This window comes from Pipra filicauda, unplaced genomic scaffold, assembly GCF_003945595.2.
Source record: "Pipra filicauda isolate LSUMZ 115617 unplaced genomic scaffold, ASM394559v2 scaffold411_size619879_pilon, whole genome shotgun sequence".
NCBI classification, from domain to species: domain Eukaryota; kingdom Metazoa; phylum Chordata; class Aves; order Passeriformes; family Pipridae; genus Pipra; species Pipra filicauda.
The window spans coordinates 517,011-531,146 of record NW_024104545.1 but is presented as its reverse complement, the minus strand read 5'-3'; the positions used below and the strand labels follow the sequence as shown (position 1 = coordinate 531,146).

The window sequence follows — 14,136 nt, the reverse complement described above, 5'->3', positions numbered from 1 at the left end:
CTGCAAGGGGACTCCCGCCTTCTTTCATTTCTCTGTGCTTTCTTCCAGCCCTGCTAGGTTTTCCCTATCTAATTTAGTAGGGGGGAAAAGAGGGTAATATGTGCCCTGGGTATTTTTTTCAGTTTCTTTGTTATGTTATTCAATAATACAATATTTCTGAATGGAGAAAATCATGAGCAGACTATGCAAGCTTCATATCGTCCTCTTTTCATTTGTAAATAGCCCCAAAGACACCAAGCTGGCAGCCAGTTCTGTGTTCTGCTCTCCTGCAGAGTCACCTTGTTTGAGCTATCAGAGCCTGAGCAGGTCAGTGAAGAATTCACTTGGAAAGGGATTCAAGGTATGCACAAGGCAGAAGAAGACATTGCAGAGCAATTTTGTGTCTTGCTTTATTTAACTGTCCACAGGCATCCAAAAACTGGCACAGCACTGTGATTTTCAGAGAAGTCTCTTCAGCATTTATTGCACTTTGATCCAATTCTTTTTAGTTTCTTTCCCTTGAAGCTCAACTTGAAAGAAATGGCTTCCCCCCTCCCCCAGAGAATTTAGTTCTCAGCCACTGAGAGTGGCAGCTGATCCCAAAACCTGCCTCCTGCTATCTGAGAAAAGGCCAATCTGATACCCAATCTACTTGGTCAGACTTCCTAATGTGAAGAGTATCTTGTTGGAGTAGACAGAAAAGAGCATCTGAACCTTTTTCCATGGTACTGAACTTTAGGCTGGGAAGGATGAACTGACCCAAGTGTAACTCAAGACCAGCTTCACTTGTTCCCCACTTAGACATTATATAGGTTACAAGCCTCCATATTTTTGTCATGCAATAATTAAACAAATATATTGTAGAATATTTTTGAGTTATGAAATGTCCTTGGCAAAGCCAAATTTGCATCACTGAATATTAACTGATTTTCCATAAAACTTCATTTGTTTGCTGTCCAATTCTGCACAGCATGAGCAGTTTTTAACAACCTATTGAAACCACTTCACTACTTTCTTACCTTTCATTTTCTCCAGAAATTAAATACAGCAGCATATCTTTAATGTTTATTATGGAAGAAATGTAACTTATTCAGACACAAACATATTTTGAGCCCTGTTCTTATATGTGTAATGGTATAATAGATAATCCAAATGTGCTGCCAGAAAACAGATAAATACATCTTTTATTGCGAGAAACTTGTACTCTTCAGATGTAGCTTTAATTTAATATCTGTTTTGGCACTGTAGGTTACTGAGCTGGATTTTCATACTGTTACCAATAGCTGAATGCTTGAACTCCTGGCACTTTCTCTGTTCAACAGCACACACAGGGACACACTGGATTGTGTTTCTTACTTTAGGGAGATGCAGAGAGGTTCAGTGAGTGTAGGAACACTGCACAGCAGCAGCGTGGCTCCAGAAGGGAGTACCTGGACAGAACTATCAATTTAAGACCAGAAAGACATCTGGGCAGGCCCCAAAACAGGTTTTCAGAACCTGTGAAACTTTTATTCCATAGTCTCTGTAGTAGCAAAGAGCTTTCTAGAGGTCCAGGATTAAACGCTGCTGAGTATTTCGACAGATCTCACTACGGTGTTTTCCAATTACCTTTTTCTCATGGATCTTGCCAGAATTCTTGCATCCTTCTGTCTTGTAGCACCTCCTGCTCGGGTTCTCCATCTGTAAAATGAAGGGCACTGTCAGCTGATGGTGCTTTTATTGCCTTTAAAAGCTCTGTGCATGAGTTACATGTGCATGCCAAGTAAAAGTGGGTCAGATCCAAACCTTGCTTCCCTGTAGTGAACCCAGTAAACACTCACCAGTTTGCTGAATGGGAGCAAAATTCTATTTAGCTGAGGAGATTAAATCAGAATATTTATTTGATTACTTTAGCAAACAGTACTTTATACTGCAAATAAAATAAGAGTGTGGAAAACCAATTTAAATTTCTTCTTATTTTCATTCTTTCAGTAGCTTAACATAACTGTATAAATTGATACAGTTCATACTTCTTTGAATGATCTTTAAGATCTTTAAGAGTAAGGTGCCCATTTATAATGTAAATGTGGGGGGAAATAAAGCTTTCAGAAATTAGGATCTCTTCACATATCCTGACCTGTTTGTACAGTTGCTAAAATCAGGCCTTTATAGACTAAGGATATTGTGAACATAAGGTAAACTTTTGAGAAGATACAAAAATTCAAACGTGTGTATCAGAAAGAAAGAATCATGTGTTTCTTTCAGAATAGAATTCCTTGGCCTGTTGTGTTCAAATGCAACCTGCCAATATACATATGGGACAGGGAGATAATGGATGAAACCTGCAGCAATCATTGAAAAACCTCACTGAAATCAGAATAGCTTGGAGGAGCACAAACCTAATTTGATATTACTCTCTTAATAACCTTGACTAAATAGTACAGATTAATTTAGACATCCTCAAACATTTGTTTGTAGTATGAACAGCAGACCACACACTTTGGAGAGGCTGAATTAGTGCAAGATATTTTTGATTAAACCCCTGATTTTTAGTGTAGCGTTTCCCATGGCTGCAAAGCAGGTGTTTTAAAGAAGGTAATGCAAGTAAGGCTGAGAAGATACATTCTGGCAATGGGAACTTTGTAAATAGTGCTGGTAGGTACCACTGTCCACACATTCCTGAGTTAGGCACAATCAGTACATTGCCAAATACTGTATCACATGATGTGAAGGAGCCCCGTGGCCCATCTTGTCTCTGTGATGGATGCATGTACATACAGAAACAGAACTGAGAGCCAACAGCCCCAGAGCAGCATTCCTTCACCGTTAAAGCACAATTCTACTCTGCATTCAATGCCTTTTTTATTTAACTGAGCTCCTACCGGTGTAAATTCAAAGACATGGTTGATTCCCCTAGTAACTGAAATAAATGGTTATTCATTTTTAGTCCAGCTTGTGCTGCAAAGTTAATAGAGTCCTAGAAAAGTGAGCTGGGTTCAATTTTGGCTTACCAGCATTGGCATCAACTCAGCTCTCACTGCAAAATCTTCATGACTGATGAGGCATAAACCAGAAAAAGCAGAGCTTTGGCTTTCAGACTGCAGACAAAGCTTCCAAGGGTTTGCTGATATCTTTTCCTCTCTTTCGTTTCTGACAATTAAAAATATTTAAAACAAAGTCACTGTAAGCAATATACATGCAAGCACTTCCCATTTTTGTTACATATAAAGGCAGAATCACAGTTTGAGAAGAAGCACTGAAACACAAAAATAGTAAACAGTAGAGTCACTTCTCAGAGTCTATGTGTTTTAGGGATGTATTTTAGGGAGTGCTCCCCACCCCCTGATTACTGATGGCATTTCTGACATGGCACGAACTACCAGAGCCTGGTTCCATAAATCTGCTCTCTCTCTCTGCTGTGTCTGGTAGCACTTTTAGGATTTAACTGACCTAAAAATGGCTCCATTCCCTACTTCCTGCATGTTACTGGAAATGCAAAAAAGGCTCCACTAAAAACAGGACTCATGGAGAAATCAGGATTAAAGAGCAGCTAACACTCACACCATGTAACACTGAGTGATGCCAAGCTGACTGCAATGACAGAGCTCAGCATCACCTAATAGATCCTTTCTGCTGCTTGAAGGAAAACATTTAAACATTTTAAAATATTTTAATATCAAGTTGTTTAAAATGCATGTTCTATGGTACTTTAATTCAAGCTACAGTAGTGGCTTGATAAATTCCCTCTTTCTGATTGGCACATAGCAAATGTCCCAAACCTCCTCGTGGTCAGTCCCGTAAATTTAACAGGATTTTACTCCGTGTATCCTGCAACATTTTTGTATTGGAAAACCTGAACTTACAAAATCAGTATCCCTAACATTTTTGTTATACTCTGCAGTCAGACCATGACATGTGGCGTGTTTGAAGGCCTAAAATTTGCAGCTTTAAAATTTCTCTGAATGGAATAATTAGATCCCATCTTGTATGCCTGCTACAATGTTTTGCACATAAATTACTTCCAAACCACTGTGAAATTCAAGCAAGAATTTGACAGGGAAAAATAGGTATTAACTCCTATGAGTAATTTAGGCATGCCAAAACTATATATTGTTGCCTTACTTTTTTCTTTTTATGTTTTGTGACACTAGAATGGATTACATCTGCAATATTTTCTACTTTAGTTATGATTTTTGTCATTCAAATGAAGACAGAGCAAGAAAGAATGAAAATAAATTATTATTGTTCAGTGTAATCTATTTGCATTATAGTCTTAAAAAGGTAATTAGCAGAAAGAATTTATTTTAAGAGTTCAAGTCTAATAAAGAGAATTGAAACCTTAATGGAAAAATCATATAAAATTAACTAATGTATATGTATTTCTGATACAATTATTTAAATCTCCATGTTGCAACATCTGAGAACAACTAAAATATTATGACCTTGAAGTTCTAAATATAATGACTAGGATTTCTACCTTTCTTCTCAATTCTTACGGTGAAGTGTCACTGCAATTCTTTTACCCGGTGCCATTTTTCCAGTCTAGTTGTAACCCTTGTCTCAGAAATGAAGAATTTGAAACCTTTTACAGATCATTTCTAACATTCTGCATTTGGTTCTGTTGCTAATTCTATCTCCACATTCATCTACAGGCACAGTCCCATGAATACATATGTAAAGGTCCACTGAGCCAACAAAATGAAATATGGAATATTAACAAAATGAAACTTCTTTTTCCTTGCTGAATGGCATGTTACTACATATCACCAGCAGACATACCAATTCTTGTAAATCATACTCTGCCATGCACAAGAAAGGAGAATGAATCAGTAGAAAAGTAAAAAAAATCATTGGTGTGCTTTTAAAGTAATGTTAGAGTCATTCATAGATACCTGCAAGTGCGATTAGACTGTGATATATACTTGTATTTCACCAGTCATGTAAGAGATTTTATCAATGTACTGGATTTTAATAACAGAATGATGTACTCCAGGCAACTCTGCATCCCAAAATGGCACAGGCTCTGAAGTCCATGAATTATAGATATTTGTGATCTCTGCCTATTGCTATATATATGCCCCAGGTTTTAGGTCTGAGCCTCACAACGAAGAGTTACCCAGCAGCACCAAGATAACCCTGAAGGACTTTCCCAGGGAGTTTGGGAAGGCCTGCCAAAATCTCAGCCATGGTGCTAGGTAGTTATGACAGAATCAGGTCCTGTGTTCTTATAGCATTTGGGAGCCTCCCATCTGAAAAAAACCCTAAAAGTCAGCATCATCATTTTTTGGTCATATTTGAGAAATTTAGATCCTTGAGGAAAATCAGTACCAGTATTGATAAATTAATGACTTGTCTACCCTATACAGTGCAGAGAACCCAGACACTGTTTCCCTTCTGGTATATACCCAGCTGGAACACCACAGAGCAGAAAGAACACATCATATTTCTTATCAGACCAAAAGGTACTTATTATCTCAGGCACAGGCATGTACTGCTGTGAAAATACCATTTCCAGCTCCAGAAGGAATGTGGATGATGATGGATCAAAACTCTGATGCTCGTTTCATCATATGGTCCAGCCTTACTTGTAATTCCATCATAAACCCATCACTCCATGAATTCTGCTGTACGGACAAGGGTCACTGAGCTCCCTGTGTTGGTCACGGAGCCTGTTAAGATTTCCTGAAGTGACTCTTCCTTCAAGTGTTATGAAGCTTCAGGAGAAAACTCACAGTCTTTTAGTTTGCCAGCAAATTTGCATTAGCACTATGTCCTCCAGCTAGACCCCTCCTTGCAAAGAGGTCTCCTGCAAGACAGATGTGTCCCCTTTTATCTCATGGTGCATAAGGTCTAAGTCTCTCATAGAATTAATAACAGACTGCAATGAAGTACCACAACCAAGTTCCCATCCCTTTTTCTCTCCGACAAGCATTAACAAGGTGTTAAACTCAAAGCAAACACAAGCAGTAAAACACTGGGAAATGCAAAATGTGGGCAGCCCGTGCTGCTCTGAATACAAATGTAAGTGCCCGGGGACAAATTCTCTTCGAGGGCTTGTGCTCAGCTCCTCTCCCGGGGCGGTCAATGCTCAGATAAATGGGCAGGCAGCGCTCAGTTTGCTTCCCTTTGTTTAATGGGTGGCCTCGGGCTCCCTTTGTTAAGCACTATTCCGCTCTGAATACCCATCCCAAATGTCAGCGTGATTCATGTCCATTCAGCCGGTTAAACAAACAAGGAGTTGCATATTGACAGCTGGGGAAAAAACCCTCCCAAGTGTCCCGCATAATTTTGGTTCATAAGTTTTAAAACGGGAAGCTTCACTGAAAAATGAATTGCTTCAAAAAAATTTTTCCTATTTTAGGATAACAAAGTTACCTGTCTTTTGTGTGCAAGAGGGACGTTTTTAACCGTGTTTATTTTTTGTTTCATTGGGAACTCTAGTACAAGGGACCTATGCAATGCCATAATATTTGCCAACATGCATGTGGGTCCTAAACCCCCCACAATTCTGCTATTCCAAAACTTCAGGGACTCGTTTTAGTGCTTTCACACCATCCTTCTTTACAGAGGTGCAAAGCACAAAGCATGTAAAAATTCAACCGAACTAAGAGGTTCAATTTGTATCACAAACTGGATTTACTAGATGTTTGCAAATGTTTCAACATTTTTATTTTTCTACTTAAAATGCTCCTGGGTTTATGTCCAATATGAGATGTTGCTTCAGTGCTACCAATGAGTCAGAGAAGCATTTGCAGTATCTCTGTTGTATTATGAACCTTTATATGTTGGGAGGTCCATCCATCCAGTCACCTACAAACCTGATGTAACTAATGTATATCATTTTTCATTCTATCAGACATTCAATACTTACTCAAAGCTATTTTACAAAAATATTTTCTACTTTTACTTCCTCTAGACTGATAACTGCAGAAGGTAAACAATATGAGTTTAACTTTTTTTTTTCTAACACAAATAACATATAGTGTTGGACTACAGCTTCTAAAAAAATTGGTTTACTGATATTTGAGATTCATGTTATGCTAGTTTTCTTCTTAGCAAGAATATAACAGAGGCTGAGACATTTGCTTTTCTTTTTCCATTTCTATATATTATCTTTGCAGTTTTAACAAGAGTGTAGTGTTTCAAAAGCACAGCACAGTAACTGTGGTACATGGTATTGCATCTGGACTCTCTACATGTTCTAGTGCCATCTACATGACTGAATTCGAATCTAGTTTGGGGAAAAGGCAGAATGTTTCCAACACTAACAGTTTTAAACTTGGCTATTTTTCTCTTCTTTTGTTCATAAAAATAATGTAGATTTATGAGACGAAAAAGCTATTCTGATTTTGATTTATTTATAATCAACAAGATGATCTACAGAGATTTGGACTTTCAGATGTTTGGATTGAATTTCAGTTGTGTCTCAGCACAACAATTATTATCACAAAAATAATTCTACCTTCAGCTGAAGTCTATCAGACCAGACAATTTAAAACATTTTTAAGAGCTGGGCTATTTTAACTGCTTTGCAAAATACCAATCTACCAGATGGAGAAAGAAAACCCTAGCAAGAAAATAATGGGACTATTATGTAACTTTAAGCTATGGAAGTTTCTCCATCGATAAAAACATCTGTTGTGTCTATATGTGTGTGCATATGTTTCACAGAAAAAAATGGCATGTCTGTGTTCACATGTGTATGTCCTGTGTGTAGTACAACAGTTGAAGGTTTTCCATTTGAGAAAATTATTTTAGCAAAACTGGCTTTTTTCACTTTCACATGATTTTGTTGATATTCTCATGGAAAAAAATATGAAAGAGTGAAAGAAGCAGTTCTGCTATCATGTGAATTAATGAATTCTACTTGCTTATGAGTTTAGTCTGCTGGTTGCTTATGTCAGTGCCAGAGAAGGCCTAGCTAACATCTTGCCATCTATTCAAGTGTCAGAAGGGATCTCTCTCAACCAAGAGGGGAAGAACAGCCAGTAGCTCAACAGTGGGGTCACACAGACAGACTCACTCCTTCCTTTCCTCTGTCTCCTCTGCCGCTTCCCATGTGATTGCACAAGCCTGGTTTCCCTAAGAAACCACGCTAAAAAGCCTCTCAAACCATAAAAATCAAGACTTATCCTTCCCCTGCGAGAAGGGTGTAGCTGTACAGCTTAATGAACTGCTGGGAGGCAGCTGGGTGGTGTTATTTTCTGTTTCACACAAGAAAGAATAAACATCACAAGCACTTTTTTTTCTCCCCACCAGCAACTCCGGAGTGAGAAAACGCATGAAAAGGAGTTCATTTAATGGAGAGAGACATCACTGTGATAAAGGGGAAATAAAGCTTTAGAGTTGCAATGCAAGGAGGAACATTTTCCCTTCCCCTTAACGACTGTGCTGGAATCCAAGCACTGCCGGGTCAGGGGCATGTGCAGAGCCCCTGGCACACCCTCACCTCTATTCTTACACCAGGCAATGCCCACAGCCAGATTTTGGTGCTCCTGATGCACGTTAGGCATTAGCAGAGCCCAGGGACTGCTCCCCTCAGGCAGCCTGGATGCAGCCTCCTGTTCACGAGGTTAAGAGAGTTCAGCTCCATAAACTTGTGTGATATCCTGCCTTTTGGCTTCTGGGTGCCAAACAGCCTGAATTCATTTTTTTTGTTGGTTTTTTTTTTTTTTTGGAAGTTCAGATGTAGGCTGCAAATTCAGCTCCTAAGGCTGCAGAGGTGCCAGAGCACATTGTTAGAAAGGCCTCTTCTACTACAGGTCAAGTAAAGCAATTTGTGCTGTACTGACTTTGTTTTCAGAAAGTTATTTTAAGCAAGAGATGGATTACTGAGATTTCAGGCTCTCCCGACACAGAGAAAAAAAAAGACCCAAACTTGCATCAATCAGGCACATGTATTGAATCTCCTACTTCTCTGAAACATCAATCTTATGTAGCACCTTAAATCTCAGCCTTAGCCGAAATTTCAGATGTTAGTGTCCCTTCATCAGGGTTCTTTCTATTCGTTTATCAGGAAATATGCTTAACTTCATATGCTTTTAAAGTCGGAATCAGAGTATTTCATGGTTTTTATGTAGCTGCATGTAAGATTTGTAATTTTTGGAGTAGCACAGGTATGTCAGTTCCCCCCAGACTGTTACAGAGTTTATTTCAATGGAGTTGGCATCTATTATGGGTAGGATTGCAGATTAGTTAGTGGGTCTTAATTCCAAATTACTTCCCCCAGACTCGCAGATGATATAGTGTGGATGGTATTAATCAACTCCTGACCATCCCAGTCCTGGATAAAGCAGGTGATTGAAAAAAACCACACAGGCAATGCAAGAAACTAGACATGATTCTGGTATAAACTGCATCTCAGCAGAGAAGACTGAGCCAAAAGTTAGATTCTGCAAAGTAGGCACCTAGATAGGACTTCAGAACTTGATTACAGTCCAGAGATTTTACATAGACTAGATCATGAAATTAATGATCATCAGAGAGGAATGGATAGAAGTACAGATTGGAAACATCATTTATTTTGTTGGTGGTTGGTGCTGGGGGGTTGTTGTTTGGCCTTTTTGGTTTTCTGGTTGTTTTTTTCAATGTATCCGAGAGCTCCCAGGTGCCAACATGGAGCAAACGAGCACTATGGAAACCCTGCTACAGAACCTTTATCAGTGCGACTCGGTACAAACTCAGTCCTCAATATCAGATGCAAAGAGTCCTACAGAGCGAATAATATTAAAATTAGCTCCCTGAATTTCAATTTTGAGCTGCAAAATACGGCAATTTAGTATCAGTGGACACCACTGAGAGTATTTTGCCTCTTATTTCTGAAAATCAGGGGAAGGGATGGGAAAGAGATACATACATCCTGATCTAATCCCTGCAGTTCAAATAGGCACAGGTAATTAGTTGTATATGTCTGCAATCACTCTTAAACAATTTATGGAAAGGTTCTCTGTGGGACATTACACAACATTTCTCCTGACCAGCATTATTAGGATTATATAGCTATTAAAAATACATTTTACACAAAGCTTTGTATGTGTGCTCTCTGGGGAAATTTCAAGAAAATGTCTGGCCACAGTTAACTCAGATAAAGCCAATTAAGGAAAGCTTAAGATGAACTTTTCTCTCACATTAAAAACCAAACATAAAGTTGTCCAACCCAAACTCCTGGATTTAAGTTCCTAATTTCTGAACACTGTGGTCAGTAATTAAGAAGACTGGGTTCCAAAGGGAGGCTGTAGGGTTATGAGACTTAATAATGTCTTGCCCCTGCGATTGCTGCAAATGTTTCAAATGAGACCATTCAAGAGGTATATGTGAGGTTCTGGGCTCAGTTCTGACCAGTCAGTTCTGAGTGGGGACAGTATCTAAGGAAACTTAGCACTAATGCAGAATGAAAGTCATAAGCAAAATTGAAATGCGAGAATTAAATTAATTTTAAGGGCTGGTATTCGTAATGTTTTGCCATTAGCATCCAAATCCTGAAAACAAGAAATAGTAGAGGTTGGTTTGCAGAATCTAAAAATAGAGTACAATTATATTGCCACAGGAGGTTGAAAAAGGACAAATTAGTGCTGAAATAAGAGAAACAATTTAAGGAATATTTTTGCTTGATGTGATTTAGCAGGAACATTACAGAGGTTCAGATTAGGCGTCAGGAACTTAGTGGAAATGCACTTCTTGAATCTACACTCACATACACCCTCTTGACTTTACCAACCAATTTTTCAGATTTAAGAGACTTAGATACATATTCCAATTTCCTGGTCATTTCTAAATAGAGTTGCTAAGAATTTGTATCCATATATACTCTGATTTTGCAACAATACACAACAGCAAATGTAGCAAGTGACCCTTCTGGCACCAGGAGGTCTCTATGGTTTCAGCCAGAATCACATGAGTTTAAACATCCTCTTTTGCAAACAGAAGTATTTAAAGATATGGGAGAATCCTCTTAATTAAGAGCTCTAAAATTAAGTATCAAACAACACATCCAAGTCTGAAACTTAGGAAATTAAGCTTGGATTTCTATTCACATCAGTTCTTTCTTTACCTTCTGCTTCTCTTGTCCTTGTCCTGTACTCAACACCATTTTCTTCTGCTAAATGCTGCGTGCTGAAGTGTGCAGAAAGGCAAAATTTGTTCCAGTGTAATTCAATAAAAAAGCTGTTCCCGTGCATTAAGCAACCAATATTAACCCCCTTTTAATTCTTTTAATGTACTGTTCTTTGATTAAGGATTTTTTTTATTGTGCTATAACATTAAATCCTCTCCATCTGTTCAGAAGAGCGTGCCATTCTCCAGTGGCATCAATAAACTGAGAAGGATTTGCTCTGGAGGCGTCTTTTTGGGGTTTGCTACTATTACCTAATGCTTTCAGCACAACTGTATATGGCAATTGGCAACAGATAAAGGAATGGCACTGACTGAACCCTATGGATAATGTCTGAACATGCTGGAATGAGACAGATAGTCTGGGTTGTTTCCCGGAAAAATTCTTCCATTAGTGATGTGATAATTTCCATGATTATAAGGAATTCATTTTGTTAAGGCAGTAAAAGCACGCCCCAAAAGTTTTATTTATTGTCCCCTCTAATTTTGTTATTTCAGTTTAACACATTTATGGTCCAAGTGTAATAGTGTTTTGAATTCATGCCCAGCTTACATTATAAAAATTCATTTAACAAGAGGGCTTTCTTTTAGTATCTAGTCTCTTCTAAAAGGACGAATAAGGCTCTGGCATTTTACTTCTCTAATCACATTACTAAATTATATAAAGAAAACTCTAGAGATTAATGTGATCTGGTTAAAAGAGAATACGGCATAGATATGATTGTCCTTACTGCCTAGTACCTTCATTGAAAAGTCCAGATAATGAAGGACAATAATGACAGCTCTCTGTCAGTCTAATTCAATATCTGAGAACTTTGCAAGAAAAAACAATAAAAAAGAATCTATCCCTAAGAAGAAACAAGAAAAAACATTATTTTCATAATAGTTGAGGTGTGAATTTGAAAGATAAAAGCCTGTTTCATACAGAAACATTGGCATGTTATCCTAGCCATTCCTTCAGAGTCAAAGCAGTTTAGTCTTTAAATGTAATTAATATATTTGTAACACTTACATAAAACGTATGTCCATGGACTACAGGATCCAACAATTCTAAGCCTCAAACTCTTTCTTCAAGACGACCAGATTCTATGCCTCATGTTCCCTTTAGTGTGGAACTGAAGCTGATAATGTACTGGTGTCTCGTGGACACTAAACAAGTTGGTAAATGCACCCCACCCCTGTACTCCTCCAGCCATATTTTGTAAACTTCCTGTCAACTTCTTATTTGCTTTGGCTTAAAATGCAAAGAAGATGAACTAGTACACCAGAACCAGCTTTTCCCCTCAAATCTGCACCTCCTCTCTGACCCAGTACCATTTCGCTGGCCTTCAACCCCACTTCATGGACTAAATACCACTCTTCTCCCTCTCACCTCTAAGCTCATTGTTTACAGAAGCTGCCTGAGGTCCCTTTCCGTCAACACCAGCCAAAATCCAGCTGTTAATAGAAACTCCTCTTGACAGTCTGCAATGACCTTCTCCTTTGCACTCTCTGATCCATTGCTGCATTTTCGTACCCTCCAACCCGTCAGTCACCCTTAACGTTTTTCTACCCTATTTATACTTCTTTTCATTCTTTCACTAGCCTGACTTCTCTCACCCCACCTTTTGCTTGTTATTCTGTCCCTGGCCTGACTGTTCTCTTAACTCTCCCTTTGCAGAACCTGTCTTATTGCCCCTCCAGCTTTCACTAAGGTGTCTCATTAGGCTCAATCTTCCCTTTTCATACCAACTGCACCTGTACTCAGTTTGTCCAAAGATTTGCACAAGGGTGTAAATTCTGTTATAATTCATGGGGTTTGTTTTTCATCTTCAAAATTAATCATTGAACTTGAAATTTGGAAACCAAGCTGTTGGTTCAGAGGAAACATGTTACAGCTTCAGAGCAGAGAAAACAACAAACTTCCTACAAAGTCCGGATTTTTCTCCCACACATGATGGTACCTGTGACCCCAAGGCAGATCTTTTGAAACATTAATAAGCTGTATGAGATGAAGGTGTCTCAAAGACACCAGATTTAGCCAAACTGAGAAAATGTGCCCCCATGTGTGCAACTAAAAGTCAGGAGCTCAGTTTTAAAAAGATTACCTTGCACTCAGTAGCAAGGGAATGAAGTCACTGAGCAAAGTCCAGCTTCAAAGGTATCAGAGATGACGTATAAAGATGCCAATTTGAAAGGGAAGCTGAAACATTTAGCTTATCTAAAGTACTATTTTTATAATAGCAGAACCATATTTAGGTAATGCATTCAGACATGGAATTAAGCTTTATTTACTGCATTCTATTCATAATTGATAATTCTCCATTTCCTGCAGATCAGACTGATGAGGCATGTACTTAATTTTGAAATTATTTTTTAAGAGTTTGCATGAACTGGCATGGCTGCACAAGCTTGATATTCACTAGGAAGATCTAGTCTGCTATGTGTGTATAATAACTGAGTGTGGTGATATGGTAGGTAAGGGGGGACAAGCAACGTTTTACCATCGCATTGCTAATAGCATTTTGTCTGTCTGTAAGTTTTATTTTTACAGTTCTACGTTTACAATCTATCAAAAGTCTGTCCAGACAAAAGAAGCTAAGCAAACTTTCAGAGAGAAATGGAGAACTGATTTTTCTCTTTTACCTCACTGGTTACATTGCTGCTCTTCATCTCTTGAATCTGATGCAATTTTTTAAATAACAGCACACATGCCATTGCTTCCTTACTAAACCAAACTCTAACCCGAAGTCTTAATATCACAAATAGAACAAAAAGGGTAATTATCTTGAAGTGTTTCTTGATAAAAATTGATACAGAGAAGACACAGAAACCTGAAGGATACTGGTTCCCAGATCACCAAAGTCTGAGGCTCACATCTGCACAGAATACAAGATGGAATCAGTTCTGCTGCAGGGAGTGGCTCTAGGGGATACCATGTTCTGCTGCCATATTTTTGGGGTAAAAGCACAAGACTAATGCATGTAGTTATGTTAATGAGCCGACTGACTTAGGAGGAGTAGAAAGTGGGTGACAACGAGTAAAACCCCTTTCTGCTCCTTTCCCTTTCAGGCACTGGGGAGGAAGGGG

General features: G+C 38.5%; 1 long non-coding RNA gene across 1 annotated transcript in view; it reads right to left on the bottom strand.

The window, feature by feature from the left end:
- The window catches only part of LOC113994120, an 87,399-nt gene extending 84,295 nt beyond the window's left edge, over positions 1 to 3,104 (bottom strand). The window contains exons 1-2 of the long non-coding RNA XR_005565068.1: positions 2,970 to 3,104; positions 1,588 to 1,659 (exon numbers count right to left, since the gene is read on the bottom strand). This is a non-coding gene — a long non-coding RNA (uncharacterized LOC113994120). The remainder of the gene's footprint in view (positions 1 to 1,587; positions 1,660 to 2,969) is intronic.
- Between the last annotated feature and the right edge of the window lie 11,032 nt (positions 3,105 to 14,136).